Below are 20,377 nucleotides of genomic sequence, written 5' to 3'. Positions count from 1 at the left end.
TGTGGACTCCCTGTCTTGGTCAGTTTGGCAGTTGGGCTGGTTGCACCTCTCACTAGACAGTGACACAAAGGGAGCTGGGGTGCAGTCTGAATTTCCTGATGAGCCATCTGTGATAGGAGGGAGGGGAGCAGTGGTCACTCACAGCTGAAAGGGCTGTGCCTGCACTCACACAATGCAGTCTCTAACCCCATGGTGTGTGTCTGGGGCCTGGCCTTGGCAAGGCAGGATTTCACGAACAAGAGAGACTTTTCTTTGAAGTAAGCCTACTTCAAAGGGCAAAATGGGGATAAGACGGGCACCCAAAACCACCTACTTTAGAACACTTCTGGAAACCAAGAGGAACCTCTGCCTGGAGAAGAGCTGAAGAGCTGAGAAAGAAGAGCTGCCCTGCCTGTGTCTGTGCTTTGTTGAGCTATCCTGCAGTTGCTGCTTCTGCCTGTGCCATAGGACAAAGACTGGACTTTGTGTTGCCTTCCTTCTTGTGAAGAACTCTCCAAGGGCTTGATTTAGAGCTTGCCTCCTGTTGTTTGAAGTCTCAGGGACAGCAAACACTTCTCTCTGCCAGCACCTGGAGCCTCTGCTGAGACTCCTACTCTGCCAAGTGGTGCTCATCCAGTTCCTGGGACCCTGAAAGGAGAAGCTGGCAGCCCAAGAGTGCGAAATCCACCCACTGACTGCCGTGCGGGGAAAAGATCGACGCAACTCCGATCTGCGGCTAAAAAATCAACGTGCCGCTGGCTTCACAGCTGAAAATCGTTGCTCACTCGCAATGCGACCGGAAGATCGACGCCCGCGGCTGGAGAAACGATGCGCAGCGTCACTGACGGAGGCTGGTGAGATCGCAACTCGCGCTGCATGGTTTTTAGGTAATCGTGCAACAGGATTTCCGACGCAAAGATCGCTGGGTGTGTAAAAATGATGCAAGGCCTGCCTGGACCGAAGAGTGCAGTTTGAATCGACGCATCATTCTCCTGCAGAGAGGAGAAACAACGCACGTCGACTCGACTGAAGGAGAAACGATGCACGGTCTCGCTCGTGAGTGAAGTCAACGCATCACAAGCCCTTTTTGACGCACACTGACCCTTGCTTGGACGGGGGTAACCTGACTGCCAACCAAAGACCCCATTTCTAACACCTATTCAAAGTATTTGTTGTGAAAACTAAATATGTGCTTTAACCCCTTGGTCGCCAAGGACGTAATGGTTACATCGAGTGGTGCGGCGCTGAGGTGCCACGGACGTAACCATTATGTCCTGGACTCGGCCCTCGGGGAAGCGCTGGCACTCCCCTCAAGGGCCTCCCACCCCCTCTTAGGCAAGGATCGCTCCCCAGGGTACAAATATGTACTTAGGCCTTTTCTGCTTCAGAAGCCACTAGACACCAGGGTTTTTTTTTGTTTTGTTTATACTTATAAGGGTAGCAACCCCTTAGGCAAGGGTCGCTCCCTGGGGGCAATTATTTTATTAGGCCTTTTCTGCCCCCGGGGGCAGATCAGCATATATCAATTAGGCCAATTTGCCCCCAGGGGTGGCAGAAGCCACTAGACTCCAGGGATTCTTTTTTCTTCACATTCATAAAGGGAGCAACCCCTTAGGCAAGGGTCGCTTCCCTGGGAGGGTAAATCGTTTTTAGGCCATTTCTGCCCCCTGTGGGGCAGATCAGCCTATTTTTAGTAGGCAGCAGAAACCACTAGACACCAGGGATTTTGCCTTTTGTGACAATTTAAAAAAAGGGGAGCGAGCCCTTAGGCAAAAAAAAAAGAGGGTGGGGGTATGGCCATACCCCCACCCCAACTAAATGGGGCCAAAGTTGTTCTGACCACATGTGGACAGATGGGACAATTACCCCCGATTCACTCTTCGGATAGCAGAAAACCTACTAGATGCCAGGGAATTAAAAAATAAATAAAAAATAGTGGGGTGGTGGCTACCAACTGGTATGGGCATGGTTATGCCCCCACCCCAACTGAAGGGGGTAACAGTCTTTCAGCTCTCCCCCCACACAATAAAACATCTTATCCCACAGCAAGCAAGAGGACATTTGATTATTTTGTGTTTTGGTTTTATATTTGGGCCATTAGAGCTATCTCTCAAAATCGTCTCACTTGGAATGGTGAAGGCTGCACTTTTTAGACTTTGGGACGCTGCAATGTAGAAAAATCCACAAGACCTAGACACATCTGAAAACTAAACATCTGAGTGAGTCCAGGTTGGTAGGCTTCATATGCACCTCGCACCATTTTCTTACCCACAATGCCCTGCAAACCTCCAACTTTTCTGGAAATCACACATTTTTCCCACATTTTTGTGATGGAGCCTTCCGGAATCTGCAGGAATCCACAAGATTCCTACCACCCAGCATTGTCTCATCTATACCAATAAAAATTCTGCCCCACTTGTCAGCCTAACAATGTCTTTTTTCAAACTGCTCTTTTGGACCAGCTGTGGTTCCCCCTCAATTTTGATATGTTTTTGGCTCTTCCCTGTCACAGGCACTTGGCCCATCTACACAAGTGAGGTGTCATTTTTACCAGGAGACTGAGGGGAATGTTGGGTAGTAGGAAATATGTCCCGGTGTGGTGATCCCACACAGAAATGTGGGAAAAATGTGATTTTTTGCTAAATTTGAGGTTTGCCACTGGACACCAGGGTTTTTTTTTTTTCCTCGAGGATTCTCGGTAAGAAAACACTGGGGGATCCACACAAGTCACACCTCCCTGGACTCCCTCAGGTGTCTAGTTTTCAGAAATGTTTGGGTTTGGTAGGTTTCCCTATATGGCTGCCGAGCCCAGGACCAAAAACGCAGGTGCCCAACCTGTATTTGATAATTTCGATGTGTCCACATAGTGTTTTGGGGCATTTCCTTTCACGGGCACTAGGCCTACCCACATACGTGATGTACCATTTGTATCGAGAGACTTGGGGTAATGCTGGGTGGAAGGAAATTCGTGGCTTCTCTCAGATTCCAGAACTTTCTGTCACCGAAATGTGAAGAAAAGGGGTTTTGTTTATCCAATTTTGAGGTTTGCAAAGGGTTCTGGGTAACAGAACCTGGTGAGAGCCCCACAAGTCACCCCATCCTAGATTCCCCTAGGTGTCAAGTTTTCAAAAATGCAAAGATTTGGTAGGTTTCCTTAGGAGCTGGATGATCTAGAGGCCAAAATCCACAGCTAGGCACTTTGCAAAAAACAGCTCTGTTTTCTTTGGGAAAATGTGATATGTCCACGTTGTGTTTTGGTGCATTTCGTCCAAGGCCTTCCCACACAAGTGAGGTACCATTTCTATCGGGAGACTTGGGGGAACGCTGGGGGCAAGGAACTTTGTGGCTCCTCTCAGATTCCAGAACTTTGTGTCACCAAAATGTGAGGAAAAAGTGTTTTTTGGCCACATTTTGAGGTTTGCAAAGGATTCTGGGTAACAGAACCTGGTGAGACCCCCACAAGTCACCCCAGCCCGGATTTCCGTCGGTGTCTAGTTTAAAAAAATGCACAAGTTTGGTAGGTTTCCCTAGGTGCCGGCTGAGCTGTAGACCAAAATCCACAGCTAGGCACTTTGCAAAACACACGTCAGATTTCAATGTAAAAATGTGATGTGTCCATGTTGCATTTCCTGTCCTGGGCATTAGGTCTACCCGTGCAAGTGAGGTATCATTTTTATCTGGAGACCTGGGGGAACACAGAATAGAAGAATACATGTTATTGCCTCTTTTTTTTCTTTACATTTTTGCCTTCCAAATGTAAGACAGTGTGTAAAAAAGACATCTATTTGAGAAATGCACTGTAATTCACATGCTAGTGTGGCCAACCCGGAATTCAGAGATGTGCAAATAGCCACTGCTTCTCAACACCTTATCTTGTGCCCATTTTGGAAATACAAAGGTTTCCTTGATACCTATTTTTCACTCTTTCTATTTCAGCAAATGAATTGCTGTATACCCAGTTTCACAAACATTTATGTCACTGGAAAGGAGGCTAAAAGCACACGAAATAGTTAAAATGAGGTATGTCCCAGTAAAATGCATAAATTGTGTTGAAAAATGTGGTTTTCTGATTCAAGTCTGACTGTTCCCGAAAGCTGAAAAGTTGGTGATTTTAGCACCATAAACCCTTTGTTGATGTCATTTTCAGGGGAAAAACCACAAGCCTTCCTCTGCAGCCCTTTTTACCATTTTATTGTAAAAACACTCAATTTTTGCTGTATTTTGGCTAATTTCTTGGTCCCCTCAAGGGGAACCCGCAAACTCTGGGTACCTCTAGAATTTCTAGGATGTTGGAAAAAAAGGACGCAAATTTGGTGGGGGTAGCTTATGTGGAAAAAACGTTATGAGGGTCTAAGCGCGAACTGCCCCAAATAGCCAGAAAAGTGCCTGCCACCTGAGGGGGAAAAGGCCTGGCAGCGAAGGGGTTAACTGATCTGCCTAGTTGGCCTTGACTAGTGAAATATTTGTATACTGTTGTCTGCATGTCTAATGTTCTGATCCACTATTGCAGGACATAACCAATTCGCTTAAAGCAAAACTCATGAAAGAGAAATATACGCTTCAGAATTTGCCTTCTTTGGGTTAGCTGCGCTACAAGGACGGACACTTATCTATACTCTCTGACTTGGAGGGATTTAAAAACCTTCACACAGTCACCCATATTAAAAAATGATACTGAATTTTACACGGGGCGTTAAACCTTTTCTCAGCAAGTCAGGTCTCCTAAACAACAAAGCTTGGTCATTCAGAAAAGTCTGAAAATATGGTCCAACAGCCCCCATCATACCCACCATGCGACATCTTTTCACTTGCAACCTTGCGTTGAAAGGATTCACAAAACTGCTCTTCGAATGCTGCCACTTACCCTGGTCACTTTTGGTAACTTACTTAAAGAGGTCTTGTTAAATTGTGCACTTTTCCTGGTGTTTTTCTTCACTTTGTTGCTTGTATTATGGGACATCCAAAAAGTCACCGACCAGCATGGCATTTTGAAGACACGACATTTTTTAATCATTAATCTCTTTGTGTGGGTGGACACTTAAAATTTAGATCTATAGTACCCCATTTGTTGCCTTCCTTCCTGCTTCCTGCTAGAGAATAGATTTTGTTCAGCAGACAATAGGTAAGTATTCTGCTGCAGAACTGAAAAAGCGGCACACCATCAAAAAATAGTATTTTTGACAATCAACAACACAGAGAAATTGATGGCTTCACTTGACAAGACCCGTCCTGATTACCTTTTCTTCTTTTCATACAGGAACAAACCTGATATCATTTGCCTTCAGCGCCTGTGGGGTTGAAAGAAATGAGTTCAAACTGTCTCCAACCAATCTGCCACTTCAGAGAAGTCTTCCTCCTGATGCAGATTTTAATTTGCATACGAGATGTACGTCTGTCAAGCGCTGCAGAAAAAAGATTTGAAGACCATTACAAAGATACTTGTTTCCTTTGATTGCATTATTGGTGTGATGCTCATACGGTGATCAGCGTTTCGGTACCTCTTAATGATCAATGTTATTGTTATTTCATTAATTTCAATTATTTATTACGCCTACAGCGGGTTAAAATGTTGCCAGTGAGAAGGGAATCACAAGTGGCTGAATTTAATAAGGCATTTGTCACAGTGATGGATAATTTTACATTTTGACCCTAACTATTTTCAGGTTACCCAATAATAATGAGTCCCAGAAAAAAAACGTAACTAGGAGGCTTTCTGCACTGAGAGCCACAGATTGCAACATTCTAGGAGTTAGGATAGAAATGAAATTGCTTTATTTTTAGAATGGGAATAGGATAATTGTCCAGTAAGCAAAATGACCCTAGAATCTAGTGTGTCTGGAGAGCCTGCTCAATCTGAGTAATTTGCATATGTCAAATGCAAAACAGCATTACAAAGGTAAGTTAAAGAGTTGCCATTTGTTGTATTACACACAGAAAAGAAAAATACGCTTACATTAAAGAGCAACGCATTTCATCATGTGCAGATTGTGAAACATACACAGGTATTATGTGTGGTATTCTCATAACATGGTGACGTATGCTCATTATCATAAACTTATTATGCACAATAGGGAAAAGTGTACGTTTACCTACATAAAGTTGTTATGAATGCCTCAAAACGCATTTTTACTAGTTTTTTCAAGCATCTCAGAGGAGCAATCAAAGTGGACTGTTCTGTGTTCCGTGAAAGGAAGAAAACAGGACAGCACAGCAGCTCTCTTCCCAAGCAGTGACACTTTCTGGCTGTTTTGTGCCACACACACATATGTTTGCACCGTTACACAAAGGGGTGCATGTGTGTCTGTGTGTGTGTGGGAGAGATCATAGAGTTTGTGCTAGAAGAGTACCTGTCTAGTACAAAATACTATGCGCAGACATAATTTAAAACTTCCCTCACTTTGTATGTGTACTAGTCTGGAAATGTGGAGCACCTCCTATGGCACATCCCTTGACCAAAGGTAGCACCTTTCTTTTATACAACTTTTCAGCCCAAACAAGGTTTTTGCTGAGTTATTTTTTGTTGGCTTTAGAATTCTGTCCACTTTACTACTTCTAACCTGTACTAAAGTGCTTGTGCTCACTCCTCTAAACAAGGTAAAATTGGCCTGCACCCAACTGGCACATTTAATTTACTTGTAAGTCCCTATTAAAGTGGTACTGCATGTACCCAGGTCCCGTAAATTGAATGCTATTAGTGGGGTTGCAGCACTCATTGTGACATCCATTTAAGCAACCCTTTTGAATATGTCTCAGGCCTAGCATTGAAAACCGGTGTGCAGATTTAAACTGCCATTTCGACCTGTGCAAAATAACCCTTTTGCCAGGCCTCAACATTCTGTTTTTTAATACATATAAGTTACCCCTAAGGTAAGCCCTAAACAGCACGTAGGGCAGAGTGCAAAACATTTTAAAAAGTTGGAAATGTACTTTTAATTTTTTGCATGTTTGGGTAGTGAAAACCCTTAAATTCATTTTTCATTACTGCAAGGTGTACCTCTCCCATAGGATAACATCAGGTTACTTTCTTACATTTAATAAGTGAGGTAAGAGTGTCAAGTTTGGTCTCAAAAGAATTTCAATCTGTAACACTCTTAGGCCCTCATTACGACCCTGACGGTGGGTGATAAAGTGACAGTAATGCCGCCACAGGCTGGCGGTAAGTACAGCCAAATTATGACCATGGCGGTAATAACTCCAATAGACAGCCAATGTACCACACCAAGTGCCACGGCGGAAAGGACCCTCACCACGGCAGTAGCCGGCAACAGCCAGACAGGAGACAAAGTAATGCCCACCATATTTTGACCCTGCAAACCACCACCTTTTCCGGGGACTCACCATTGGAGACACAGGGAAGAACCACGCCGTCATGGAACCCGAACTGCAAGTTTTCCCAATAATCTTCTACATTATTCTCCACCTGGAACACCAACGCCGATGAAGTTGACGACGGTGAGTACAGCCACCTAGCACACAAGGGAGGGTGGGAGGAAAATGACAGTGATACACACATACACAACACACACCCGACACACACACCATACACACAACCAGCTGCACTACAAAAATAATTTGTCCCCAATAATCAGCAGAATAATGCAAGGACAACAAGAATTGACTAAAGTGATTGTAATTAGATCAACATCAAAATTAATAAGTCGATTTGGCAATAAAACAGATATGTACAAATGTACAAAAAAGGGACACTGCCCAGTCCCAAGTTCAAAGGGCCCACATGGCCACAGGGCACAGTCTATGGCCCAACTCGAATCCTGAGCACATCCGGATAGAACACTACAGGGGCATCAGTTTGAAAATAGGCAGGCACCTAAGGAGGGGGGCACCTCAGCTGGTTGCGGGAACAAGCCCACTGGTTCTGGAGGGGGCAACATGCTAATTGCTTTGCCTTGGGGAGTGCAAGGCCACAGTCTCTCGAGTGGGTGACTTGCCCACTGGTTCTAGAGGAGGCAAAATGCCCATTGCTTTGTCCTGGGGAGTGCAAGGCCACAGTCTCTGGAGTGGGTGTCTTGCCCACTGCAACTGGAAGGGGCAACATGCCCATTGGTTTGCCCTGGGGAGTGCAAGGCCACAGTCTCTCGAGTGGGTGACTTGCCCACTGCTTCTGTAGGAGGCAACATGCCCATTGCTTTGTCCTGGAAGTGCAAGGCCACAGTCTATGGAGTGGGTGACTTGCCCACTGGTTTTGGAGGGGGCAACATGCCCATTTCTTTGTCCAGGGAAATGCAAGGCCACAGTCTCTGGAGTGGATGACTTGCCCACTGGTTCTGGAGGGGGCAACATGCCCATTGCTGTGTCTTGGGAAGTGCAAGGCCACAGTCTCTGGAGTGGGTGTCTTGCCCACTGGTTCTGGAGGGGCAACATGCCCATTGTTTTGTCCTGGGGAGAGCAAGGCCACAGTCTCTCGAGTGGGTGACTTGCCCACTGGTTCTGGAGGGGCCAGCCCGCACAGTAGCCCCTGGAGGGTGGACTACATAGCGTCCTCCAGCGGTGAAGGCTGCATGGTGGTGGTTGGGGAAGGCTCCTGGGCAGCCCCTGCACTCACTGATGGCTGCATGATGCTGGTGGTTGGGGGAGGCTCCTGGGCAGCCCCTTCACTCATCGATGGCTGCATGATGCTGGTGGTTGGAGGAGGCTCCTGGGCAGCCCTTTCACTCACTGATGGCTGCACATCCACAGCTGGCGCTGGGGGCCCCCTGACAGGTGGTGGCGTTGTTAGCCTGACAGCTTCTGCTGGCATAGAGTGCCTCTTCTCCTCCTGGTCATGGCTCGGGGATCCCTTACCCTTCCTGGCAGGGGTGGATGTGCTCTTCCCCTCTCTGCCTGGTGGTGCAGGCTCCTTCCCCATTCCTCACAGCTGGTGTAGGATCCTTCCCCTTCCTCACAGCTGTTGTAGGTTCCTTCCCTTTCCTCACAGCTGGTGCCAGCTCCTTCCCCTTCTCACAGCTGGTGCAGGCCCCTTCCCCTTCCTCACAGCTGGTGCAGGACTCTTCCCTTTCATTTCTGCTGGTGCTGGCTCCTACCCCTTCAGTGTTGTAGGTCTTGTATCGTTACCACCACGAGTAGGTGGTGCTACCACTGTCCCCGTGGACTGTTTGGCTGAGGTGCTGGGCTGTGTCCTTGGTACCCTGCCCATACGTGCAGGATGGGAGTAGGGGTAGGGAAGAGGTCAATTTGGGAAGGGAAAAGCTTTTTAGGGACATTTGGGCAGGAGGAGGGAGGAGTAATGGGAGTGGAGGATGAAGGAGTGGCTATTGGAGGTGTTTGTCTGCTGGATTTGGGAGCAGGTGTATGTGCTGTATGCTGATGTGAGGTGGATGGCTATTGGGTGTCTGAGTGCTTGCGTTTGTGTCCTTTAGGAGGGGGGTACAGACACAGTGGGAGAGGACACAGGGGACGCGTGCATGGATGTTGTGGAGGTGTCTGCCACTGAGGTGTGTGTTCTGCTTGGTGTGGTGATGCTGGTACTGTATGTTGATGTAGTGCATGCAGGTGTGAGTGTGGACCTAACTGGGAGGGAGGTGGAGGAGGAGGAGGAAGGGGAGACAGTGGAGGCAGTGGATGTTGTGTCTGCAACGGTATGGTGTTTGTGTGAGTGCCTTTGGGATGCAGTGTGGTGCTTGTGTTTGCCTGTGCCACTCTTGGGTGTTGTCCTATATGCATGCTCGTCTGTCTGTGTGCTTTGGATGGGTTGGAGTTGAGGAGAATGGGACTGGGAAGTGGGAGTCGGAGTGGGGATGGTTGAAACAGGGACAATGGCTGCCATCAGAGAGTAGGCCAAAGCCTGAATCGATCTCTGTTGGACCGCCAATCCACCATGTATGCCCTCCAGGAATGCATTGCATTGCTGCATCTGCCTTTCACCATGGTTGACTGCCCTTCAGAGATGGATCTCAGGAGGTCAATAGCCTTGTCACTCAGGGCAGCAGGGCTCAGTGGGCCAGGGCCTGAGGTGTCTGGGGCGAAGGAGATACGCTCCCTCCTGGGTGAGTGGGCACGGGAAACTCGCTGAGGGGCTACTGGGGGGGGCGGTGCTGGTACGGGGGTGGCGGCTGTACCTGCAGCTGGGGTGGTCACAGAGTTGTCCGCCATGACCAGGGAGCTCCCATCAGAGGAGGTATCAGAGTCTGTGTTGTCCCCTCCAGTGTTCGCCGTGGTGCTCCCCTTGCCCTCCGTCCCACTGGTTCCCTCGGCGTCGGTGCCTCCAGGGTCCTGTGGGATGCAGCTCCCTCTGTCGCCAGTGCCTCTGCTCCTCCGCCAGATGATGCTAATGCACAGAAGGACAGGATGACAAAACAAGAAAGGGGGGGAGAGAGACAAATGATACACTGGGTCAATGACTGTACCAACACCACCGTTGGCGTACACAGCACCCTCACACACAGGGAACAGGCCTCTGCACTGTGCATTGCATTATAAGTGAAATGGCTTGTCACCAGTGCATGAGGAGGAGCACACACAGCCAACTGCAGCACACCTGGGACCCATGCAGCCCTGACTAGGAGTGAATACTAACAAGCTAGGTTACCTGTATTTGCCATGCAACAATTACCCTTCAGAGGACCTACGCTGCTATGTCTGGCCTGGCCTTAGGGGCACCCACTAACACACAACCACCATCCGGATACCACCCCACCAGTCATAAGTTGTAATTATACCCACTGTACTCACCTCCTAGTGGCTGCTGTGATGTCCTCAAGCGCCCGTCCAGCTCTGGGTAGGCCACCGCCAGTATACGGGCCCTCGGGGGGTCAGGTTTCGATGGACACCACTTCCTCATTGGGAGGCAATCCACAGCTGGGCCTCCATTCTCTTCTGTGCCCAACATCTCAGGCCCTCCCACCGTTTACGACAGTGGGTGCTCCGCCTTCCATATGGCACGCCATAATCCCTTCTTTGGATGGGTGCTGACCTGCAGAGGTAATACATACAGGAGAACTCCATTAAATGAACAGTCCAGCCTGTATCACACATGGCCCACCAGACCCGATCCCATCACCATTGCAACACAGATAGGTCAGCTCACAAAATGTACACTGCCAAGATAAAATCGCCCCACCCCCACCCACCCTTACACAATGCATTCACACACATCTCCATGCATTCATGCCACATGCATCGTGAACACAGTTTACTCACCTGTTGGTCTGGAGGCCCATATAGCAGTCCGTACTGGGTTAGGACCCCATCCACCAGTCACTCCAACTCCTTCGAAGTGAAGGCTGGGGCCAATTCCCTAGTCACATGGGCCATAGTAGGTTCTAGACACAGGTCACAGCAGCACATGCAGTGTAGGTCTTCTCCTATGGAAGGTCAGGAAACAAGTGATGATTGAGGAATAAAATGGCGGTCAAGTCTGCAGTGGAGTATACAGTCACCATCAGCGCAGATCCCCATTGGCCACTGTACCCCATAGGGCACAATATTGTCCAATGAGGAATTGCACGGCAGTTCACGACCGCCTACCGCCACTGCACACAACGTCAGAGGAATTACCACACTTCCACCTGTCCCTACACATAGGACAGGGGGGGGAACAGGCCTATCGATGATTGCTGCATCACAGGATAAATAGGCACATACTTCTAAATTCCACTGTCCCAAAACATGATTGCATGATGTGGACTGCTGTTGTGGTATAGTTGTTCAAAATCTGACAGCCTACTCACTCTTGTGTCCCTTAGATACCTACCACTACAGGTGAATAGGAGATGGAGACATACCTCCATGTAGAGACCCCTGGTTGACTTAGCTACACTGGAGGACAGGCACATAATACTCACCTATATACTGGATAGGGCTACAATTACAGAGCTGTGTGCCCAGTTGGAGCCTGACCTGATATTGGCTATCCATCATCCCACTGGGATACCGCCTCATGTGCAGGTTCTATCATTGCTCCATTTTCTGGCAACTGGTTCTTTCCAAGTGACAGTGGGCTTGGCAGCAGGAATGTCACAGCCAATGTTCTCAATCGTGCTGGCAAGAGTGTTGTCTGTCCTGTTAAAACACATGTGCAGCTACATTGCTTTCCCTCAGGTGGAAGATTTGGCCACTGTGAATGCCAGATTTTATGCAATGGGACATAGCCCCAATATAATTGGGGCGACTGACGGTACACATATTGCGTTTATCCCCCCCCCCAGCAGAATGAACAGGTGTACAGGAATCGTAAGAGTTTCCACTCCATGAATGTGCAGATAGTGTGCCTGGTGGACCAGTACATCTACCATGTCAATGCTAAGTATCCTTGGTCGGTGCATGATGCCTTTGTCCTGAGGCATAGCAGCATCCCAAATGTGATGGCCGAACTATAGAGGCACAGGGTGTGGCTCATGAGTGAGCCTTGGTCCCCACCCAGTGTATGTTGGTATGTGCCTCTGCTGTTGTCGAAATAGGATAGTGTATTGCTAAATGTTGTCCCTCAATATTTGTAGGTGACTCTTACCCAAACCTTTTGTGGCTGCTGACCCTTGTGAGGAATGCCAGGACAAGGGTCGAAGAACGTTATAATGAGGCACATGGGCTAACCAGAAGGCTAATTGAGAGAACCTTTGGCCTCCTGAAGGCCAGGTTCATGTGTCTCCATCTGACAGGTGGATCCCTGTGCTACTCACCCGAGGTGGACTGGCAGATAGTAGTGGCATGCTACATGTTGCACAACCTGGCCTTTAGACAGCATGTACCTTTTCTGCAGGAGGAGAAGACTGGAGATGCCCCTGTGGCAGCAGTGAACCCTGAGGACAGTGAGGATGAGGAGGCAGAGGATGAGGATGTGGACAACAGAACATTAGTGATCCGTCAGTGTAGGAAAGTACCATCTTGCCTGGCATGTTACCCCCATTTTTCACTGTATATATGTTGTTTTAGTTGTATGTGTCACTGGGACCCTGCCAGCCAGGGCCCCAATGCTCATAAGTGTGCCTAAATGTGTTACCTGTGTTATGACTAACTGTCTCACTGAGGCTCTGCTAATCAGAACCTCAGTGGTTATGCTCTCTCATTTCTTTCAAATTGTCACTAACAGGCTAGTGACCAATTTTTCCAATTTACATTGGTATACTGGAACACCCTTATAATTCCCTAGTATATGGTACTGAGGTACTCAGGGTATTGGGGTTCCAGGAGATCCCTATGGGCTGCAGCATTTCTTTTGCCACCCATAGGGAGCTCTGACAATTCTTACACAGGCCTGCCACTGCAGCCGGGGTGAAATAACGTCCACGTTATTTCACAGCCATTTTACACTGCACTTAAGTAACTTATAAGTCACCTATATGTCTAACCTTTACCTGGTAAAGGTTGGGTGCTAAGTTACTTAGTGTGTGGGCACCCTGGCACTAGCCAAGGTGCCCCCACATTGTTCAGGGCCAATTCCCCGGACTTTGTGAGTGCGGGGACACCATTACACGCGTGCACTACATATAGGTCACTACCTATATGTAGCTTCACAATGGTAACTCCGAATATGGCCATGTAACATGTCTATGATCATGGAATTGCCCCCTCTATGCCATCCTGGCATAGTTGGCACAATCCCATGATCCCACAGGTCTGTAGCTCAGACCTGGATACTGCCAAACTGCCTTTCCCGGGGTTTAACTGCAGCTGCTGCTGCTGCCAACCCCTCAGACAGGTTTCTGCCCTCCTGGGGTCCAGCCAGGCTTGCCCCAGGAAGGCAGAACAAATGACTTCCTCAGAGAGAGGGTGTTACACCCTCTCCCTTTGGAAAATGGTGTTAGGGCTGGGGAGGAGTAGACTCCCCCAGCCTCTGGAAATGCTTTCATGGGCACAGATGGTGCCCATTTCTGCATAAGCCAGTCTACACCGGTTCAGGGACCCCTCAGCCCTGCTCTGGCGCGAAACTGGACAAAGGAAAGGGGAGTGACCACTCCCCTGACCTGCACCTCCCCTGGGAGGTGCCCAGAGCTCCTCCAGTGTGCTCCAGACCTCTGCCATCTTGGAAACAGAGGTGCTGCTGGCACACTGGACTGCTCTGAGTGGCCAGGGCCAGCAGGTGACGTCAGAGACTCCTTCTGATAGGCTCCTTCAGGTGTTGCTAGCCTATCTTCTCTCCTAAGTAGCCAAACCCTCTTTTCTGGCTATTTAGGGTCTTTGGGGATTTCCTTAGATAACGAATGCAAGAGCTCATCCGAGTTCCTCTGCATCTCTCTCTTCACCTTCTGCCAAGGAATCGACTGCTGACCGTGCTGGAAGCCTGCAAAACTGCAACAAAGTAGCAAAGACGACTACTGCAACTCTGTAACGCTGATCCTGCCACCTTCTCGACTGCTTTCCTGCTGTGGGGGTAGTCTGCCTCCTCTCTGCACTAGAAGCTCCGAAGAAATCTCCTGTGGGTCGACGGAATCGTCCCCCTGCAACCGCAGGCACCAAAGAACTGCATCACCGGTACCCTGGGTCTCCTCTCAGCACAACGAGCGAGGTCCCTTGAATCCAGCCACTCTGTCCAAGTGACTCCCACAGTCCAGTGACTCTTCAGTCCAAGTTTGGTGGAGGTAAGTCCTTGCCTCCCCACGCCAGACTGCATTGCTGGGAACTGCGACTTTTGCAGCTACTCCGGCCTCCCTGCACTTCCGGCGGAACTCCTTTGTGCACAGTCCAGCCTGGGTCCACGGCACTCTAACCTGCATTGCACGACCTCCTAAGTTGTCCTCCGGCGGCATGGGACTCCTTTGTGCAACTTCGGGTGAGCACTGTTTCACTCCACTTAGTAGTGCCTGTTCCGGCACTTCTGTGGGTGCTGCCTGCTTCTGAGAGAGCTCCTTGTCTTGCTTGACGCCCCCTCTGTCCCCAGACGCAATTGGCGACATCCTGGTCCCTCCTGGGCCATAGCAGCATCCAAAAACCCTAACTGCATGATTTGCAGCTAGCAAGGCTTGTTGGCGGTCTTTCTTCAGGAAAACACTTCTGCACGACTCTCCACGGCATGGGGGATCCATTCTCCAAAGGTAAAGTCTCTAGCCCTTGTCGTTCCTGCAGAATCCTCAGCTTCTACTGTCCAGTAGCAGCTTCTTTGCACCCACAGCTGGCATTTCCTGGGCATCTGCCCATCTCCGACTTGCTTGTGACTTTTGGACTTGGTCCCCTTGTTCCACAGGTACCCTCGACTGGAAATCCATTGTTGTTGCATTGCTGGTTTGTGTCTTTCCTGCAGAATTCCCCTATCACGACTTCTATGTCCTTTGGGGAACTTTAGTGCACTTTGCACTCACTTTTCAGGGTCTTGGGGTGGGCTATTTTTCTAACCCTAACTGTTTTCTTACAGTCCCAGCGACCCTCTACAAGGTCACATAGGCTTGGGGTCCATTCGTGGTTCGCATTCCACTTTTGGAGTATATGGTTTGTGTTGCCCCTATCCCCATGTGTCCCCATTGCATCCTATTGTAACTATACATTGTTTGCACTGTTTTCTAATACTATTACTGCATATTTTGGTATTGTGTACATATATCTTGTGTATATTTGCTATCCTCATACTGAGGGTACTCACTGAGATACTTTTGGCATATTGTCATAAAAATAAAGTACCTTTATTTTTAGTATATCTGTGTATTGTGTTTTCTTATGATATTGTGCATATGACACTAGTGGTACTGTAGGAGCTTCACTCGTCTCCTAGTTCAGCCTAAGCTGCTCTGCTAAGCTACCATTATCTATCAGCCTAAGCTGCTAGACACCCTATACACTAATAAGGGATAACTGGGCCTGGTGCAAGGTGTAAGTACCCCTTGGTACTCACTACAAGCCAGTCCAGCCTCCTACAGTCAGTACTTCCACTGACACACAGGTGAGACAGTGCAACTTCACATTTCTATGAATATTGTTGTATTCTGTATGGCAATGGCATGCTGCCATTACCCACTTGTTTCCTCTACTTACTGTCACCTATGGATTGTCATTTTACAGATGTTGGTGATACGACAACAATGTTCTGATGTGATCACAACAGTGAGCAACAGGCAATTCAGTCTATGTTCTCACCATGTACAGTTCATTTGCAATGGATGTAGCTGTTTCAATGAATACAAATTAGCAATACATGAAATACTAGTAGTCGAAGTTTGTCCAAGGGTGTTTATTGTAGTACTAAGATATTGAGGGGGAAGTGCAATGGAATGGGGCAATGATGGAGGAAAGTCCAGGGTATTGTTCCAGTCTGTTTGCAGCACAGGTGCAGTTTCCAAGGGGGCCATAGGAAGGGAAGCAATGGCAGTTCAAGGTGGACAGTGTGATTGAGTAGGACACAAGGGGGACAATCAGGAGAGTCTCATTTCCTTGCGGTGGTCTTCGCAAGTGTCTCTGGCTTCTGTCTGGGTCACAGGGAACGTTTGCGGAGTGGTTCACATCTGCAAGAGCAGGGGTGCTGGTGGCCTGTGGGTCCTGTGGCGGGGCCTCCTGGCCACTAGCAGCAGCAGAAGTGGAGGGCTGTTCAGTTGAATGGCTAGTAGTAGGGGCCCACTCGAGTGTTGTTGCCTCCCTCATGATGTTGGCCATGTCTGCCATCACCCCTGCTATAGAGATCAGGTTGGTGTTAATAACCTGCAAGTCTTCCCTGATCCCCTGATACTGTCCCTCCTGCAGCCGCCTGTTATTCCTGCACGTTGTCAAGGATATGGCCCATCGTGTCCTGGGAATGTTGGTAGGCTCCCAGGATCTCGGAGAGTCGGTTCCCTGGGCCTGTCCTCTCCCTGACGCACAGCAGTCCTCCCAGTGTCCCTGTTGGCCTGTTCCCCTGTCCCCTGAACGGTGTGCCCACTGACCCCAGATTCCTGATTGTCTTGTGGTCGAGGTGTGGCCTGGGGTCCTTGTACAGGAGGGCACACTACTGCTTGCTGTGTCCTGGGGACAGAGGTGTGGGTACGCTGGGTGGGTGCTGTGGTGTTGGTTCCTGATGGGGGAGGCTCTGTGGTGGTCTGTGAGTGGGCTTGGATGACTGACTGTCCAGTGGTCCCTGATTGGCCAATCCTCCAGATCCTGAAGTCCAGAGTTACTGTCATCACTGGGGGCCTCTTCTGTTGGGGGACTGGATATTGGTGGCACCTCCTCTCCACTGACATTGGCTGGGGTACCTGTGGGGATGTAAATGATGTATTATGCCTCAAGTGAATGACATTTGTATTTCCGTAGCTTCCTCTCTATGGTTGGTGTTATCCTGCCAGCCTTTGGTTGTGTATGGTGATGGATTGTGGGATTGTTAGTTTCCCTATGCTGTGCATGCTTTAGTGATGGGTGTCAATGCAGTGCTGACAGGGGTGTCCATGAATTGGTATGGCATGCAGGGCTTGGCATTGAGGTTAGTGAGATGTGTAGGTGCAGTGTGTGGGATGGAGTAGAGTGATGGGAGTGAGGGTGTGGGAGTGAGATGGCATGCAGGTATTGGGGGGGGGGTGATAGGTAGTAAATGCTGACTTACCAGTGTCCAGTCCTCCGGCTACTCCAGCGAGTCACTGAGGATGCAGTATTGCCAGCACCTGCTCCTCCTATGCTTTGAGTTGTGGGGGAGGAGGTGGGGGGCCACCGCCAGTCCTCTGTATGGCGAGCTGGTGCCTTGCTGCCACGGAACGTACCTTCCCCCATAGGTCTTTCCACCTCTTCTTGATGTCATCCCTTGTTCTTGGGTGCTGTCCCATGGCATTGACCCTGTCCACGATTCTCCACCATAGCTCCATCTTCCTTGCAATGGATTTCTACTGTACCTGTGCTCCGAAAAGCTGTAGCTCTACCCTGACAGTTTCCTCCATCATGACCCTTAACTTCTCCTCGGTGAAACGGGGTGCCTTTGGTGTGCCATGGGTGTCATGTGTGTTGGGTAATGTGGTGTGGTGTGTGATGTTGAGTGCTTGAGGGCTGCATGGGTGTAAGTGGTGTGTGTGTGTGTGTCTAGTTGTCTCTGTGCTCTTCTTCTCAGTCTCATGGTGGCAATTGTTGTTTGTAAGAGATTGTGGGTACTGTGGGTGTGTGTATCAGTTAGGTGTGTGTTTTTAGTATTGGCCAATGTGGTGTTGTGTTGTATGTGGGTGTCCATTCTAAGCACGGCAGTATGTACAACCAATGGTTTACCACTGTTGAATGTCCGCTGTGGTGATTCATGGGTCATAATGTGATGGGTGTTGTTTTGTTGGCGTAACGGTATGGGTTTTGGGACTGCAACTTTATCACTGACCTTTGGTATGGCGGATTTGTGTATGTGGTTGAATTCTGTCGGATTGGTGTGTCTGTGTCATAATATGGTGAACGGATATCTGCCACCGCAGCAATAAGTTGGCAGCCGTCAGCGTGGCGGTAAGTGGGATTTACCACCAATGTCATAATGAGGGCCTTAATGTTAAAGCCAGGTTTTAAGTAACAATGAAATGGCACATTTAGAAAGTTGGTATTTTCTTACCATTTGGTATCCTGGGTCACATGACTAGCTGAAGGTGACGATTGACCTTTGTGTATTTCTCCCAGACAGTGATAAAAAATGGGACAAGGTGTTGTCAGTTTGGGCCACCTTGACAGGATCGGAGGGGTGGAGCTGTCACCTACCACACCTACACTTCAAAGGAACTCCTTCAACACACTCACTCAGGAAATTCTGGAACCATATGCAGGTTGTTTCTCCCACTTCAAAGCTGGTACCAGGTATAAATTGTGGACTAGGTGTGTAGCTTGATCAGTAAGATTGAAAGGTGATGAGATTCAGATTTTTCAACAATCACACTGGCATATAACATTGAAATATATCATATGATAAGCATAGCACAGGAGAGGGGCTAAAGGTGCAGTAGAAAGGGAGTGGAATGTGGATTGGTAATGGTACTAAGTGAAATAAAACACAATACTTTGTAAAATAACCCCAATTTTTTAATACATTCAAACAGAGAGGGAAACTGTGTGCATTTTTGTCTTGTGTATATAAACATTCCTGCTGAAATCTAACAGATACCTCTCCATACCCGACTGAAAGCCCCTGTACCCAATCATTTACAAGAAAATACAATTTTTAGGGGGGTAACAGCCCAAACCCCTCCCCACCCCAAAGCTATACCCATATAGTGGATCCTCAGACCAACTTGTCGTACCACTTCCGGCCCTGGGGAAGACTCAGAAGAAAGACTGCTCACTACTCTGCTGCAGGCAGGACTGCCTTGCTGCAAGAGCAACACCCCACTGCTCTGATACCTGAGGAAGGAAGACTGGACGTGATCCCTGTTAGAAATGGGGTCTTTTGTTAGCAGTCAGGTTACCCCCTTCCAAGCAAGGACCCTCACTCTAGTCAGGGTATGCCACACATAATCCAAATTATCCTGTGCCCACCCTCTGGTAGCTTGGCACTGAGCAGTCAGGCTTAACTTAGAAGGCAATGTGTAAAGTATTTGTGCAATAAGTCATACAATAACACCATATAGCACCACAAAAATACACCTCACAGTGTTTAGAAAAATATATAATATTTATCTGGATACATCCAGGTCAAAACAATTAAAATGCAATAAGTATATGTTGAGATATCACTATAAAAGTGATATTAAGTGTATTAAGTCCTTTAAATGCAATCAAAGTCTCTTTCAAGCACAAATTACCTGGTTTGCGCGCAAAATCTCCGCAAAGAACCGCAGAGGAGGAGATGCGTGGAAGCAAAGGGGGTATGCGTTGATTTCTCGGGCCGCACATGCGTCGTTTAGTTTTCACGCAGGGATGGCTGTGCATCGATTTCTGGCGCTCGGTTGTGGATCCTCCTCGGGTTGCGGGGTTTTCGGATGCCCCAGGGATGATGAGTGGATTTCCTACGCTGGCAGGACGAAGTCACAGGAGCTGCGTCAATTTGGTTGGCGTTGTATCAAATTTTCTACCCCACAGCAGGTGCTGTGTCGATTGCTCTCTGGAAGTCAGGCTGCGTCGTTCCGGCTCGGCTGTGCGTCAATCCAGTGGGCCGTGTGTCAAATTTCTGGTCGCTATGCTGGCGCTGCGTCACTCTTCTGGGCTGCGTCGTTCCGGTTTGGCGTGCGGTGAAATTTTCACCAGGGTGTAGGCTGTGTGTTGTTTCTGGCAGTTTCGCCGCACAAGGAGTCCTTCTTGGAGAGATGAAGTCTTTTTGGTCCTGAGACTTCAGGGAACAGGAGCAAGCTCTATCCAAGCCCTTGGAGAGCACTTCTTCACCACAGCAGAAAGCAGACAGGTGAGTCCTTTGGGCAGCCAGGCAGTTCTTCTTGGCAGGATGCAGGTTCTGGTTCAAGTTTCTTCTCCAGGAAGTGTCTGAGTTCGGTAGGGGCAGAGGCCCTGTTTAAATACCCAAATGTGCCTTTTAAGTGGGGGAGACTTCAAAGAGTGGCTTAGAAGTGCACAAGATCCCCTTTCAGTTCAATCCTGTCTGCCA

Source organism: Pleurodeles waltl, chromosome 3_1 (assembly GCF_031143425.1).
Source record: "Pleurodeles waltl isolate 20211129_DDA chromosome 3_1, aPleWal1.hap1.20221129, whole genome shotgun sequence".
Lineage (NCBI taxonomy): Eukaryota > Metazoa > Chordata > Amphibia > Caudata > Salamandridae > Pleurodeles > Pleurodeles waltl.
This window is presented reverse-complemented; position numbering follows the sequence as displayed.